The following is a 16,239-nucleotide window of genomic DNA, read 5'->3' as shown; positions in this document are numbered from 1 at the left end:
CAAGTTCATTGACTCAGTAAGCACTTCTCTTTGGGAAAATAAACAAATAGGGATGTGTAAAGTGGTTAGCAATGCTGAAATGTTACTGGGCAGACATATGAATGCAGGGAATATTCTTTGATTAGACTCCAGGTTTTTTCCTAGTAGGTACTCCCTGGACATGATTTTTAAAACCTCTTTCTATGTCCTCTGGTAGGTTTTTACTTTTTTATTATCATCTTTGTCCATGTTTGAAATAAGATTTGAGGCCAAGCCCTTCTTGAGGACTGTACAGCTTTCTCATTCTGCTTTGTTTTGTAGTTTGGAATCCTCATTATTGCTTTGTGTCTCAAAGAATCATAAATATTTTTATTACAAGTTGGTGATTTCTTTCTATTCTATTCCAGCTCTTCCATGTACACATACACACACACACACAGAGAGAATTGCATGAAGAATTCTTTATTCACCTTTGTATAACATTTTTGACAAAGCTACTAAGCCCTCCTCCCACGACATTTTTTTCTATAACTTTTTATTTTGAAATAATTTACAGAAAAGTTGCAAAATAGTGTTTAGAGTTCACATATATCTTTCATCCAGCTCCTCCTAATATTAACATCTTACATAACAATAGTATAATTATCAAAACCAGGAAATTAGCAGTATTAACTAGATAATAGACCTAATTCAAATTTCCTCAGTTTTCCCACTAATGTCTTTCTTCTCATCCAGGATCCAATCTAGGATCCCATATTGTATTAAGTGTCCTATCTCCTTAGTCTCTGTTAATCTGTGACAGTTTTTCATTTTTTCTTTTTCTTTCATAGCCTTCACACTTTTGGAGAGTATTGCCAGTTAGTTTGTAGAATGTTTCTTAACTTGAGTATATCTGATGTTTTTTCATGATTAAATTGAATTATTCATCTTTGGCAAGAATATACCAGAAGTATTATTGATAGTTATTTTTGAGATCTCTCTCTCTCTCTTTCTTTCTGTCTGTATTCTAATTGTAGGCACCTCATTGTAATAGTTTTCTCCCTGTCTGCCATCTGGTCCTAAAGCTAATGTCTCATGTTTGAGGTTTTCATTATGGCAGTACCCATTTTCTAGGAATCAATTTTATGTCAGTCATAATGGACTAGGTTATGTTAAAGAAACTGCAACTTGTGTACCTCAGTGCTTAAAGAAACCCAGGCTAATTTCTCATCCATACTACATGGCAATCAGAGGTTGGCAGTGAAGCTTTGCCCAAGATAGTCTCTCAGGTATTCAGGCTGATGAAGCAGCCTTCAGTTTCAATATTTCTGGTCATCACAGCAGAGAGTATGTTACATCAGCAATTGAATGTCCCAGCCTAGAAATGACATACCATACTATTCCTCTTAGCTCACTGTTTTGACCTAACCATCAGGTCACCAAGAAGTGAATTACTACCATGTTTTCAGAAGCGGGAGACCAGAAATATTTGACAAAGAGCATCAATGATGATTATATTCCTACTATATACTTTATACATTTTAAATTATTTTACAAAATTATTTTCTGATTTTACATTTCATGTGTAATGGAGAAATCTGGAAAGAGCAAAAAAGCATAAAGGACAAACATCAAATTATTCCTAATTCAACCCTGAGAAGTTATGTTTATGTTTATTTGCTTGCATTTGCTTTTCTGTCTACGTATAACTGGGATCACACTTTAGAAACAGATTTATATACTTCTATATTTCACTTAACTATAAAAATGTTGCCATTTTAGCATAAATTCTTTAAAATTATTTATTAAATAACTATAATATTTCATTACATATATGCAAAGATATACTCATTTATATTTTTCTGGTAGACTTTGTTTTTAATATTCTGCTATTTTAAAACTGCTGTAATATAATCTATCTAAAATACATTGTCTCCATTTTCTTCCTTATTAGCGTAGCATATGAAAGCTAGACAGATTGCCATGAGATTTTGGAAGGCTTATATGTGGTGTTGGTTTATTGTTATTCTTCTTGGGTATATGCTATCATGAACAAATAAATTTCTTGCTGCATCATACCTTATAGCACATACTTACCTGCAAAGCAATTTCGTCCCAATTCATAACATCACCAGCCCTGTAGATGAGTTTTAAACCATCTTTTAAATAATAAATGTTTTGCTGTTAATCTTCTGGGGTTTCCAAATATATACAAATTCTCATGGCTTTCTCTTATTTAAAAAACCACACTGTAGCGTCCATGAGAATGAGCCTCTCGTATGTCTGACTACAGGGATTATAATTAATTGACAGAGGTCCCCAGTTATTGCCCTCTGAAATTCATCATGGTATTAGCACCAAGACTACACTTCCCATGAGCTGCCCCCAGCCAATGACTGAGTATGGAGGATACAGGACAGAGACATTTTGGGAAACACAGGGCTCCTCTGACAGCTTATCTGGGCCCAAGAACTCCCCGTCAGTTTTGCTGAAACTTTCTTAGAACCACAATCTAATGCATTTCTGGCCCAAATTTATCTTCTTTTCTTTCTCTTCCATAGTATTTAGGCCTGCCTCATAGTGTGACTACAACAGATTGTTGTGGTACTAGGGCATCAGTGTTGTCTGGAAAAGCTAGCTGCCCTACCTCTGAAAACACTGAGGCTAATGACAGGTATGTTGCCCCTCTTTTCAGTAGTAGGAACTCATCTTGGAGTTGAATGAAAACACATCTCCTCCCCCTGAGAGAAGAAAATACCTTGGGTCTCAGCCAATGTGTTGTCTGGCAAACTGCAGTGAGCTCCCAGGATCATATTTGGGCACTTTTACTCATTGCTTCTCCCACACTTTGAAATATTATTTGCCAGTAGTTAAAGATATTATTTATCATGATACAGAGGTGTCCTTATTTTATATTCGTAGAATTCTTAATATTGAGCTATTTTTTCATTCCTGAGATAGCTCTATTTTTTTCAACAGATAAATACACAATTGAGTTTGTTTTCATGAAATCAGGTATTCTTATTTGAATTTGTTTGAGGTTGGACTATCGTGGAATTATGGTTTTAGGTAAATGTGTGTATGTGTGTGAACTTATGCATGTCTATTACCTTTGTCAATTATTGACAAACTAGCTGTGATGTATTCAAAAATAAATTGTTTGGCTTTCCATTATTTTCCATAAGACTAAATGGTGTAAGACTCTTAACTATAGACAGCAAATTTAGGGTTGTTGGAGAAGAGGTGGGCAGAGAATGGGTTAAATGGGTGATGGGTATTAAGGAGGGTGCTTGTGATGAGCACTGGGTTTTATATGTAAGTGGTGGATCACTGAATTCTCCAGAAACTAATATTACATTATATGTTAACTAACTAGAATTTAAATAACAACTTAAACAAAAAGACTAAATGGTTTATTTAGCATAGGAATTGTCATTAGAGAAAAAAACACACAGTTTTAGAACCTATTTGGAAACTTTGTGTACTTGTTTTATTTCTTTCATGCTAATTTGTTGGTTCAGTTTTGTCTACTTATGTTTATGTAGATAATTTATATTTTCCATAAATATTTTTTTCAGATTATAGAATATATGTATTCTGTCTCTATTTTTTGAAGTTTATTTATTTTGGTAGAGAGTGTGTGTGCATACGCTCTAGGGGAGGGGAAGAGAGAGAGGGAGAGAGAAAATCCCAAGCAGGCTCTGTGCTGTCTCTGGGAAGCCCAGTGGGGCTCCCAAGATCATGACCTGAGTCGTAATCAAGAGTTGGACACTTAACCTACTAAGCCACCCAAGCACCCTCTGTGTCTGTATTTTTCAACAGCTCTGTCGTGTTTTCTTTTTTTTTGGTTCAAATATTATTTATCAGTGTTTTCTATCATGTCATTGGCCAATATTCTATGCATGAAATATTTTAAGAAAACAAGTATTCTATATGTTGTATTGTCATTGATTTTCCATATTCTAATTTATTAATTTTTGCTTTAAATGTTCTGGGTTTTTTTATGCTTCTCTCCAGTTAATTTTTTCTTTCTAAAATTGAACTTTAAATTCTTTTTTTTCTAAAGAACATAAAAATTTATTAACCTTTTTTCAATGAGTATTGCATTTACCAACTTTTCTATTTTTTTAATAAGTAATATTCTCATATTTTAATGTATTATGCTTCTTATGCTTTTGTAATTTGTACATTTTAAACATAAAGAATAATGCATGCTTGCTATAACAAATCAAGCAATACAAGGATTTATAAAGAAATTTGATGTCTTCTCTACCCCAGATCGTTATGTTTCTTTAATATTCTTTGTACTTCTGTAGATATATTTAAATATACATAAATGCATGGTTACTCTCCTTCATCAATGTGTTTACAAAGATGTGATTATTCTATACACATTACTTTGCTATTTTCAGTTTTGTTTTTTTCTTAGTAATATACTATACATTTGCTTTCCATGATAACACATATACCTCATTATATTTATTCTTTTTTATTTTTTCTTTTTTTAATGTTTTATTTATTTTTGATACAGAGAGAGACAAAGCATGAGCAGGGGAGGGGCAGAGAGAGAGGGAAATACAGAATCCGAAGCAGACTCCAGGCTCTGAGCTGTCAGCACAGAGCCCGACGGGGAACTCCAACTCACAAACTGTGAGATCATGACCTGAGCCAAAGTCGGACGCTTAACCAACTGAGCCACCCAGGCACCCAATACCTCATTATTTTTAAATAATCACCTAATATTGAAGTATTTAGGTTCAGGCTACAAATGATTTCTTAGTCAAGCTTTATTACCCTTTGTAACTAGTGAGATTCTTTATAGGTTCTACCAATTAGTTTCAGTTAATTTAATTCATGGTATGTTGAAGTTTTTTTGTTTGTTTTGTTTTGTTTTTATTTGGAAAGAATACAAGAGAAGATAGGTTGGCATTTTCTAGCCAGATCCAGTTTTTTTTTTCAATATATGAACTTTATTGTCAAATTGGTTTCCATACAACACCCAGTGCTCATCCCAAAAGGTGCCCTCCTCAATACCCATCACCCACCCTCCCCTCCCTCCCACTCCCCATCAACCCTCAGTTCTCAGTTTTTAAGAGTCTCTTATGCTTTGGCTCTCTTCCACTCTAACCTCTTTTTTTTTCTTCCCCTCCCCCATGGGTTTCTGTTAAGTTTCTCAGGATCCACATAAGAGTGAAACCATATGGTATCTGTCTTTCTATGTATGGCTTATTTCACTTAGCATCACACTCTCCAGTTCCATCCACGTTGCTACAAAAGGCCATATTTCATTCTTTCTCATTGCCACGTAGTACTCCATTGTGTATATAAACCACAATTTCTTTCTCCATTCATCAGTCGATGGACATTTAGGCTCTTTCCATAATTTTAGCCAGATCCAGTTTTAAGTTAACAATCTAACTTCTGTATCCCTGTATGATTTTTTTCAAAAAGCCTTGCCCTTCTATTCTCTTCCTTTATGACAGTTTTTTCTTTCTCAAATTAATGTTAAAGCTGGAAGTCAGTCTTCTCAGAAGGATAAACAAGGACCTCTGTGACATCTGCTATCTTCTCTCCAACCTCATCATCACCCACTCTCCAACTCCAGACCGTAAGACATTATCCAATCACTATCAATCCTAGATTATTCCTTGTTCTTGTAGACCTCCTCACTAAATTCATGTTTTTATTTCTGCCTTGAATATCCTTTCTCTTTTTCTCTTTCTGATTAAATTTTACATATCCTTAACAGCCAGCTTATAAAGCACCAGTTCTGTAAACCTGACCCCATTCCTACTCAATCCAATTCTAGGCTCTTTTGGCCCCTTTGCAACTGTGTATAATAGCATCTATTATTTTGTTGCTGCTGTATCTGAGAGCCCTGCAAGTGTTTCCTGAGTTTCCCTGACTCCTCAATTTCTCATCCTGTGTCTCTTCTTTGTTATCTTGAACAGCAAAAATCAGTAGCCCATACCACAAAATTTAACATTTAGAGATAAATAATAAAGTACATGAAGCACATATACATATATATTTGTTTGTAAATTAGATACTATAGGTAGAGATAACAGATATCGATATAGACTTAAATCTCCAAATATCTAAATACACAATGCAATGGTAATTAGTGAATATATATTAAATGACAAATGTACTTTCTTTACTTTACAGGGAAGAAATAACCTTACATGGTTCTATTCTGTTTTTGTATCAGGTGCAATGAATTTTTTATTGGTAAGTCATAAGGTAGGGCGTAGGTACTTTCTATGGAACAGGGTAGACTTTTCTGCCTATGAATGAAGACTGTCCATTAATCAATGCAGTGACAGTTTACACTCAATTATGTCTTAAGTAAAACATAATGTTCAGAATGATTTAAGACATAGAAGTTTCATTTTGGGAAATAATACATTTATGAGAAAGAGACAACATTTTTATATGGACATATATTTATTTTTTAATTGTTTCTGTAGGCATAAAAAGAATGAGCTTTGAGGAAAGAGAAGGATTAGAAAAGTAGATAACCATGTAGTATGTATATATGTATTCATTTATTGCCTTAAAATCATAATATAGAATTGAGGAAAATACTATAGGGTTGAAAACATTCAGCAAAGCTGACAAAATGGCTTAAAGATCCAAACAAAGCTAAAAGGCCCCTTAAAAAGCTAGACAAAGTTACATTAAGTTAGTAATTTTTAATCTTGGGGAAATATTGGTAGAGACTAACTTGAATGAAAATATTAGTTACCTCTAGAAGTATAATATGGAATCAGAACACTGTCATTTCCCAAATTAGGCAAATTATCTGATTTTTCTGAGCCTGTTTCCTTCACTAAAAAGTAGCATCAAATGGCATGTCTATCTTTCACATTTATTTGAATGAGATAAATACAGTAAATGCCCAACAATAATACAAATTAGTATATACAAATATGATATAATACAGTCTGATTCTCAAAGGATAAGGGAATGGATTAAAGTACATTGCAGTGTAATTACCCACTGCCATCCATATTTAAGCTTTACTTTCAAGTGATTTTTATTGTATTTGTAGGTAATTGGTGAATTGTAAATCCCTTTATTTTTTTTTAACTTTTTTTTTAATGTTTTTATTTATTTTTGAGACAGAGAGAGACAGAGCATGAACGGGAGAGGGTCAGAGAGAGGGAGACACAGAATCTGAAACAGGCTCCAGGCTCTGAGCTGTCAGCACAGAGCCCGACGCGGGTCTTGAACTCACGGACCGCGAGATCATGACCTGAGCCGAAGTCGGCCGCTTAACCGAATGAGCCACCCAGGCGCCCTGTAAATCCCTTTAGAAATGATAATTATTATCCCATAAAATTACTAATAGTATCATTATCTAGTGTTTTTAGAGAAAAACTTATGGTTAGTAAAATCAGTCTAAATTACTGGGGATATCAAAAGAGAGGCTTGAAAGGTTTACTTTGTCTACAGTGATCAAATTAATTTTTACTTTTTTCTTAAACATAGTATTGGTATACCTGTTAGTGACCGTGATCTCTTACATTTTATAGTGAGCAGCTTGGGCCTAACAAAGGAAATTTAAATTTTTCACAATGTGAAATGGGAATAGAATATGAATGATTTTCCAAAAAATGGAAATCAGTAATTCAAACATATCCATTTACGTACCTGAATATAATGAACACCATGAATCTTGTTCATCTCTGTTGTCTAGAGCATAGCCTGGTACATAGTAGATGCTTAATAAATAGTGGATGAATGAGCTTTGTATTGGGTTCTAAAGGAGAAGGAAAATCACAAAAAGTGAAATTATTTAAATTAAGAACAAATTAATTCCCCCAACCTTGAGTAATGCATTGCTTTGCGTTTACCACAAAAGACTTGGGTAGGACTAATATATTATGAAACATGCATATTCTTTTATAGAAGACTTGTGCCATAGCTTCACTTGGGTAAGCAGGTTTTTGATTTGAATGTAAATATAAATCATCAGTGGACTCTGGGACAATTCAGTTATTTTTTTAAGTTTATTTATTTATTTTGAGAGAGAGAGGGGCAGAGAGTGAGAGAGAACACACATGCAAGTGGGCAAGGGACAGAGACAGGGAGAATTCCAAGCAGGCTCCATGCTGTCAGTGCAGAGCCCAATGCAGGGCTTCATCCTATGAACCATGAGATCACGACTTAACCAAAATCAAGAGTTGGATGCTTAACCGACTGAGCCACCCAGAGGACAGGGAATTGGGACAATTCATTTAATCAGTCTACTCGGTTTCCTCAGTAATAAGATCAGGAATTTGTGTTGGATATTCCTTCCTGTTCTGGCCTTCTAAACCTCGACAATTCTGAGTTGTGCTTAAACAAAACAGGTTCATTAGATAAGCTGGTTTTATGGCTGTAAATGGGAAAGCATACACTTAGTTAACAGTATCAATAGTGTATAATAAAAATAATTTATTTGGTGTGTCTCTTTCAGTTTATTTGTTTATTTATTTATTTTGACAGAGAGTGAGAGAGAGAGTGGGAGAGGGGCAGAGAAAGGGAGAGATAGAATCCCAGGCAGGCTCTGAACTGTCAGTGCAGAGCCTGATGTGGGGCTCAAACTCACGAACCGTGAGATCATGACCTGAGCCAAGATCAAAAGTCATCAGATGCTTAGACAACTGAGCCACCCAGGTGCCCTTATTTGGTATGTCTTTTGTAGTTCATTTTTTCCCTCTGTCTTCGAGAATGCATACATATTTTCTTAGTATTAATTTTATTTTTTCTTGCAACTATACAAGCAAAAAAATGTGACAATGACTTTTTTAATGGTGGAAAAATGACTTCGTGTAGGAGACTTGGAAGTTATAACAGTAAGAGGAATTTCCCTTTGTAAATTCAGCATCTGTTATGGTTCCCAAAGGATTGAGAATGTTTCTAAAACATTGTGCAATTCATGTTCATGACTAATTTCTATGAAGAATATTGTGCTCATATATTATCAGTATGCATAATACAGAAAATCCAAATTGAAGTTCGACAGTACCCATCTCTCATCTTTTAATTGAAAAAAATATATATATAACCTATTAAATTTGCTGAAACACAGTTTCTTTGAAACCACTTCTCTGAGTTTTATCTCAGATGTTGCGTGGCACAAAGGAAGAGTATTATCTGCTCTTCACACAGTCAACCGATCTAGTGCTGTGGTGGTTTCACACAGTTACATGTCTGATAGAGGGAGAAATTTACAGAAAATTAAATAAAAAAAGGGAAAGTTTTTAAAAATTTAATGAAAAGAATAATTGCCTAATAAATTGAGATTTTCTTTTTGCTCACCTATGTATCCCAAAAGAAATTGGGAGGAAATTGTTCTGTTTATTTAAAATAACATTTAGGGGCGCCTGGATGGCGCAGTCGGTTAAGCGTCCGACTTCAGCCAGGTCACGATCTCGCGGTCCGTGAGTTCGAGCCCCGCGTCAGGCTCTGGGCTGATGGCTCGGAGCCTGGAGCCTGTTTCCGATTCTGTGTCTCCCTCTCTCTCTGCCCCTCCCCCGTTCATGCTCTGTCTCTCTCTGTCCCAAAAATAAATAAAAAATGTTGAAAAAAAATTAAAAAAAAAATAAATAAAAAATAAAATAAAATAACATTTAGCAGGGCCATAAACCTTATCTGGATGTATTTTGGTTAAATTCCTTAAAATAATTCACTTTTGCGCTAAAGAGCAGTAAGAGATTTCAGCCCCCAAAAGTAATTTTTCATGACAAATAACTGAAGCAAGGATTTGGACGGAGGGTGCCATCTGAACTCAAGTTATAACACTGATAATTTCAAGCCTGAGAGAAACTGATTATAGTGTTTGCTCATCTTAGAAGACAGGGAAATCCTAGGTAACAGGGGAGAAAAAAATGTAGGTTGAAAATCTAATTGACTATCCATGCTTAAAATAAATAATGCCAATAACAAAAACACAAAAGAGGCTTATTTTTATTATCACACAATTATATGTTTTAAAAGCTGAATTTGGACCTTTTGAAGTAACAGAATTTACTTGAGTAAATTCTAAGTATCTCTATCACTACAGTAAGTCCCAGTGTGTACATGGGCAGAGTCCTAGCACCAAACTACGGAAAGTGGCTAATTAGATTGTTGCATGGCTTAACAAATATAATAAAATATGGAGCTGCATACATACGAGGGCAGAGTCGTTCATTTTCATGTTGATTTTTAACTCGTATGAGAGAATAATGTCTTTTTTTAATAGAAATTCTGAAAACTTTCAAAAACATAGAAAATGGAACTGTAATGCTGCAAAGAAAATTGAATGACATTTGACTACCTTCCACATCTTCCTCCTCCATTTTAAAGGTTTGGAAACTGAGGCTCTGGAAGGATAAATGACCAGACCAAAGGTTTCTGTTAGCCCATCTCAGGGCTAGAATTTAATTTTATGACATTCTGCCTGTGGTTTTGTCTCCTCACTGTATTGATTACAATATTCAGCTTTCCTTGTTTTTCTTATGTATTTTGTGTGATTTTTCTCTTCATTGCTTAATAGGAAGCAAAATTAATCAACTAAACATGCATATTTCATTTCCCAGACAATTCCTAGCTGCTGTGTCTGTGTCCGGGGTGTCAAGGTTTCATGAGGGAGAGAGGAGCGGGGAAAGGCCAGATGGCAGGACCTTCTCTTTTGCCCTCCTCCAGCCTGGCATTATCACTTGCTGTGGGGCTCCTATGCCTTGGGGTCCATCCCTGCTAGTGAGGATGAGAAAACTGTCATCTGATGAGAAAACTCACATTGGGTTTTTCTCCCTGGGGATTTCCTCCTGACGTTTCAGTTGTTGATGTCTTGGGCTGACTTTTCATATCTGATAACTTCCTGCTCTAATTTCTGCCTCTGCACATTAGTATATAAAGTATTACCAGACAAAGTGCTAGCATGGCACAACTGTGTAGTCTGCATGTCACAGATGACATTTTGGTCCTTCACGTTATTTCTGACACATCATCATACATAGTTGTAGGATGACATATGGTTCTGTAATGGAGTTAGTAGTTCTAACTCCGGGTTCAAAGCTAGCTAGTAGTATGCTCTTGAGAGAATAACTTGAGAGCTCTGTGCTTGTTTCCTCATCATACAAAGGAGAGAATAATAAAACATAAATGATAGAATTATTGGGAGAAAAAAAGGCAATTTATTTGAAGAGTTTAGCATTATGCCGGACAAAGAATAGTGGTTGATAAAATGTAGCTATGTTTGTTACTATTATTGTGATGGCTTTCCACTATCCATATAGTAGTTGCCACCACCATCTAATTCCCTCTTTGAAAGAGTTTATGGAAATCTGCCATGTGGAGAAATGATGGGTTTTTGAGTTAAACTAACATGCATTTAAAATATCAAATGTACAAACTAGTAGGTATATATCCACTCATTCATAGCTCTAACAGGTTTCATCTGTGAAATGGGGATTATATCAGAGACTTATCCTTTAAAGAATGAAATGAGAGCTAACAGTGAGAGAGAGAGAGAGAGAGAGAGAGAGAGAGAGAGAGAGAGATTGTATGTTTCTGTCAAGCGGTCATGTGAAGGTAAGCCTTACAGAAAATGTGTACAAGCTGCAGAGGGATGGATTTAACAGTGAATTCAGAGTCCTAAATGGTTCTTAAGGAAATAATTTAGTTCTGGGCATATGTGTGTATTTGGTAGTAGTTCAGGAAGTTTTGTAGGTATAACATAGAAAATAAATTACCCAAATGAAAAATAAAAGACATTGTCTCCTATCTCAATAAGACATGCTAAACAGTATCCAGGGCAGTTTGCAGATCTTTGTGAGTATGGTGTATGTGTTACAAAGCCCAAAGGTCTTTGGAAATTTGAATCCTCATAGCTAATAAAAAACAAAAAATGAAAGTGATAATGTTGCAGTTTCAGTAGACTAGGTTTTGGATTATTTTATAATTATGATGTTATGGTTTTCTCTTAGTAAAGTACTAACATTTCACCAGGCCAGTAAAGCCTAATAAGTTGGTGGCTTGCCAACTATGGTGAGCATATCATTTGATTTGCTCTTGTGGTTGCAGAAGAGTTTGAGTGTTTCTGAAGCAGAAACAGAGGAAGGAAGGCTTATTTAAATAATATAATCCAGAAGTGAAACAGAGAGGGAAATAAAAAAAACTTTCTTGGTGTTCAGGGCTCATCTGTCTCTGGTCCAGTATGCTCTCACATATATAGGCCCTCTCCAGAAGTATAGCTCCCAGGAGATGTTTGAAATGACCTCATCAGTGATTATAATTGTCTTATGTTTGTTTTTGCAAAACAGAAATATTTCTCCAATGGATAGATATTATGGCAACTCTCTTATATTGTGATTCAATTTCTTATTAATTGACTTTTACCCCAGAGCTAAAGAAAGGGGCTGACAGAAGAGAAGCAGGTATGGTAGATTATATTATTGCTCAGAAAGATTTACTTACTCTTGCCTCTCCTTACTCAAGGGGTGGAGTATATATATTTTGCTATCCTTTGATTTTCAGATTTGTGTGACTTGTGTTGGCCAGCAGAATGCAGTGAAAGTAACAGCTTGACTGGTGTGAGCTTTGGTCTGAGAGGGCTTCGTGGATTTTTTGCTTGCTGTCTTGTGCTTCAGCCATTGCCATGAGGATGTTTCTGAGCTAGCCTGTCATTTCAACAGGGAAAAAGAGATACATGAAGCAGAGCTGCTCCAGCCAAGTCCAGCCTAAATCAGGTGATCCCTAACTTACCCATTGATGCGTAAAAAAATAAATGCATTGTGTTGTATGTAACCAAGATTTTGTGTTTGTTATTCAGTGTGTGGTAATAATAGATAGCTGATACACTGGGGCAGGCTGAAAATCAGTTTTGCCTACTCTCCACAGTTTCTCAAGTTGCTTTCCTTTTACCTGAGGCTTGACGAAACTCATTGAAGGGAATATAGTGTATATATAACTCTACTAAAGTCTTTATGCATTTTCTGGGTCCAACTAAATCATCCACAATTATGCTTTCTCTTGAAGTATATCAAATTGCCTCTGTAAAGCTTGTTGTTTTTTAGTTGCGTCTATTGTTTTTAATCTACATCCTTTCGTGAATAATCTTTTAAACAAAACAAATGATCAGTGGAAGGTGTTTTACTTGTCTCTTTTTTTCTGGTTTTCTTGAATCTTCTGGTGGTGATTTATGCAAACTGACTCTTTGTGTAGGGCTGTCTATTCAAATCCCAGGTCCTTTGTCTTTACATTTTCTTCTTTAGTTCATTTTTACTTAATGTTGTGTATTGTGCTTAGGAAAATAATCATTGGAGTTTTTAAAAAGTATATGAAATAAAATTAGAGTAAAGTCTATTCATTTTTATTTTGATCCTTTCAGACATGCTCCTTCACCACTTGTAAAACTTAACAGAAAATTAGGCACATTGTGAGGGTATCAACAAACTCTCTTTAATCTCTATAAACATACATCAGTTACAAAGTGAACCAATTCAATCAGAACTACGGATTAGAACGTTAGCTTACTTCTCCTCTCTATTCATGTGAATCCTGCCATAGTTTTGTAAAGGAAGATCTGAAAATTTAGTCACTTCATAAATTATGAAAAAGTTTCAGTATGTTGAGTGGGATACCTTAGTAGAAAAAGCAGAACTTGCATAAGGTTTTTTTTTTTTTCTACATATACCTGGTATTTGCGTTGTTTACTTAAAAATGGACCCACACCTTTATTTTTTGAAACATAGCTTCCTCTTACTCAGGCCTCCTCCATTCATGGTATTATTATAACTTGACAGCTATGTGTATTACACTAGTGATCCTTTCTTACTACCCACTATTGATACCGTTAGAGAACCTTTACATGCACCATAAAAGTCTTTCCTACCCCCATTTTTAATTGTGATCCAACCTCATCCATCCAGTCTCCACCCAGTGGACTGATATTTTAACATTCAAATAAGATTATCTCATTTTTTGCTTAAACTCTTCATTCATTTCTACTTACATTTGAAATAAAATCTAATGTCTTAAATGTGGTCCTCAGTTTTCTATTTCTCCTGCTTTTCTCTTAGGTCAGCCTTGTTATCTTTCTTCATATACTCTGAAAACCCCTTTTCTACAAAATTCTTTTCTCATCTCAGGCCTTAGCAAGTTGCATTTGCAAAAATATTAAAGTGTAAGAATGTATGGAAAATTCAGGAAAGAAAAAAGAGTTCTGTATGAATGTGGCGTAGGGACATACCAGGAGTGGATACAAAGATTAGCTCATATACCTCAGAATATATCTGTGTTAATGTTTGTGTAAGTATGTGTGATAATATATTCATTATGTAAATGCATATATCATCATATTTTTCTTGGTAAATCAAGATAAAGTGTAATAAATTCAAGTTAGCAAGCATCATCAAATTTCTCTTACAATATAGGTCATATAAATTATTTAACTTTTTGAGCCTCAGGCTTCTCATCTTAAAAAAAATAATACCTACTTACAGGGCTGTTGTGTTTTAGAGATTATTTTTCTGTAAGGCACACTAAGCACTCAGCACATTGGAGCTATTTTGTGCACATCAGGGAGTTAACAGCAGTGAGGAATGTTAAACACAAAACACAGATATTACTCCCAATGAGATTATAAGCTCTCTCAGAACAGAAATCTTTAAAGGGCAAAAGAGGTAAGTGCCCATTAACCTACTCATCTTTTAATATAATGACTAGAAATACTAAAGCTTTCTGGACTGAGAATTCCATTTCCCAACTGCAGACTTCTGCCATAAGGTCACTGAGGAAAGCTTTTTGATGGTGAGCATTGACCTCAAATATTTAAAGAACTAATATTTCACCATGTTTGTGTGGTCAGGACCTATTCCCCTTTAGGTTCAACCACTATATATGTCTCTCAGATTAAGCAATAATTCCAATAATAACGAACATTTTTAACTTGATTATCTTTTGCTAATAAACCTTCTAGGACCACCTTAGCCCAGCTATATCATTCAGGAAAGGAGCTCAAAATTACTACATTAGTTCAGTTTAAAAAAAATCTTATGAGCAGGTCAGATAATGGAGACTATTGTCATGCATAATGGAAAATGAATATAGAAAATATCTAAGAAAACAAGTTAAATTCATAGTTTATGTCTCAATTTACAAATAACTCAAAAGTTTAGACGTAGGGTAGCCTGGGTGACTTAGTCGGTTAAGCATCAGACTTTGGCTCAGGTCATGATCTCATGGTTCACGAGTTTGAGCCCCCCTCTCTGTACTGACAGCTCAAAGCCTGGAGCCTGCTTCAGATTGTGTGTCTCCCTCTCTCTCTGCCCCATACCCTGTTCGCTGTCTCTCTCTCTCTCAAAAATAAATAAACATAAAAACGTTTAGACTTAAAAATAGATAAATTGAACCCTGTCCTTTACGACTTTAAGTCACAGGACTCATGAGGACCGGTTTTTTTGTTTTTGTTTTTTACCCAACTGTTAATGCCTCTGGTAATTACCATAAATCCAACTTGTAATATTCTAACATTCAAGGATTTTGTTTTGGCTGGAATCCATACTTGGAGAAAAAGTTTTAAAAAGAAATTCAACTTCAAAATGTTAAAGATCTGCTTTGATACTAACTGGGAAAAGCCTACTGCAGTAGCCTGAAGGTATGGATCAGGAGTTTATAAACTCAGTAACATATTTAGTAATAATTTCATCGTACAGAAACATTTGTGTTTTGATTGAAATTATGCCAAACACCGAACTCAATCCAAGGGATTTTCTATGGCACAGTTATTCACTTGGAAATATATGGCTTCCCTAGGATAGAAGCTTAAATATTATATTATCTCCAGTATTCGATGGCTCTTAAAGAACAAGAGAGAAGTAGAGATAGAATGAATATGGCACTGGCCTAGTTCATTACATTTGGTGTGAAATGTAGGTATGAGTCCTGGGTAGTAGTTTCATTACACTGGGCCAATAACCTCTTCATGTCTCAGTTTACTTCTGGGGATGATGGTAATGGTGCTTGCGATGAATTGAGGAGATAATAGCTATAAATTGTGTGTATTGCTCTGGCAGATTAGGGTTCCCAGGAAGCCAACTCTGATTCGAAGTTTAAGTTCATTAGAGAGTATTCATGAGATAAACACGATGGAAGGAAATTCACAAAAATGGGATTAGGCAGAGGGAGAAGTTGAGCAGAAATGCAATCTCAATGGAAGCCTTAGCCAATCCATGGAGAGTTCTGTAGATGGGGTGAATCTTCAGGAAAGTCTTGAGTTTGGATGGGAGGAATGAGTCTTTATACACC

This window comes from Panthera uncia, chromosome X (genome assembly GCF_023721935.1).
Source record: "Panthera uncia isolate 11264 chromosome X, Puncia_PCG_1.0, whole genome shotgun sequence".
NCBI lineage: Eukaryota > Metazoa > Chordata > Mammalia > Carnivora > Felidae > Panthera > Panthera uncia.
The sequence above is the reverse complement of the archived record's forward strand: the minus strand, read 5'-3'. Positions refer to the sequence as shown.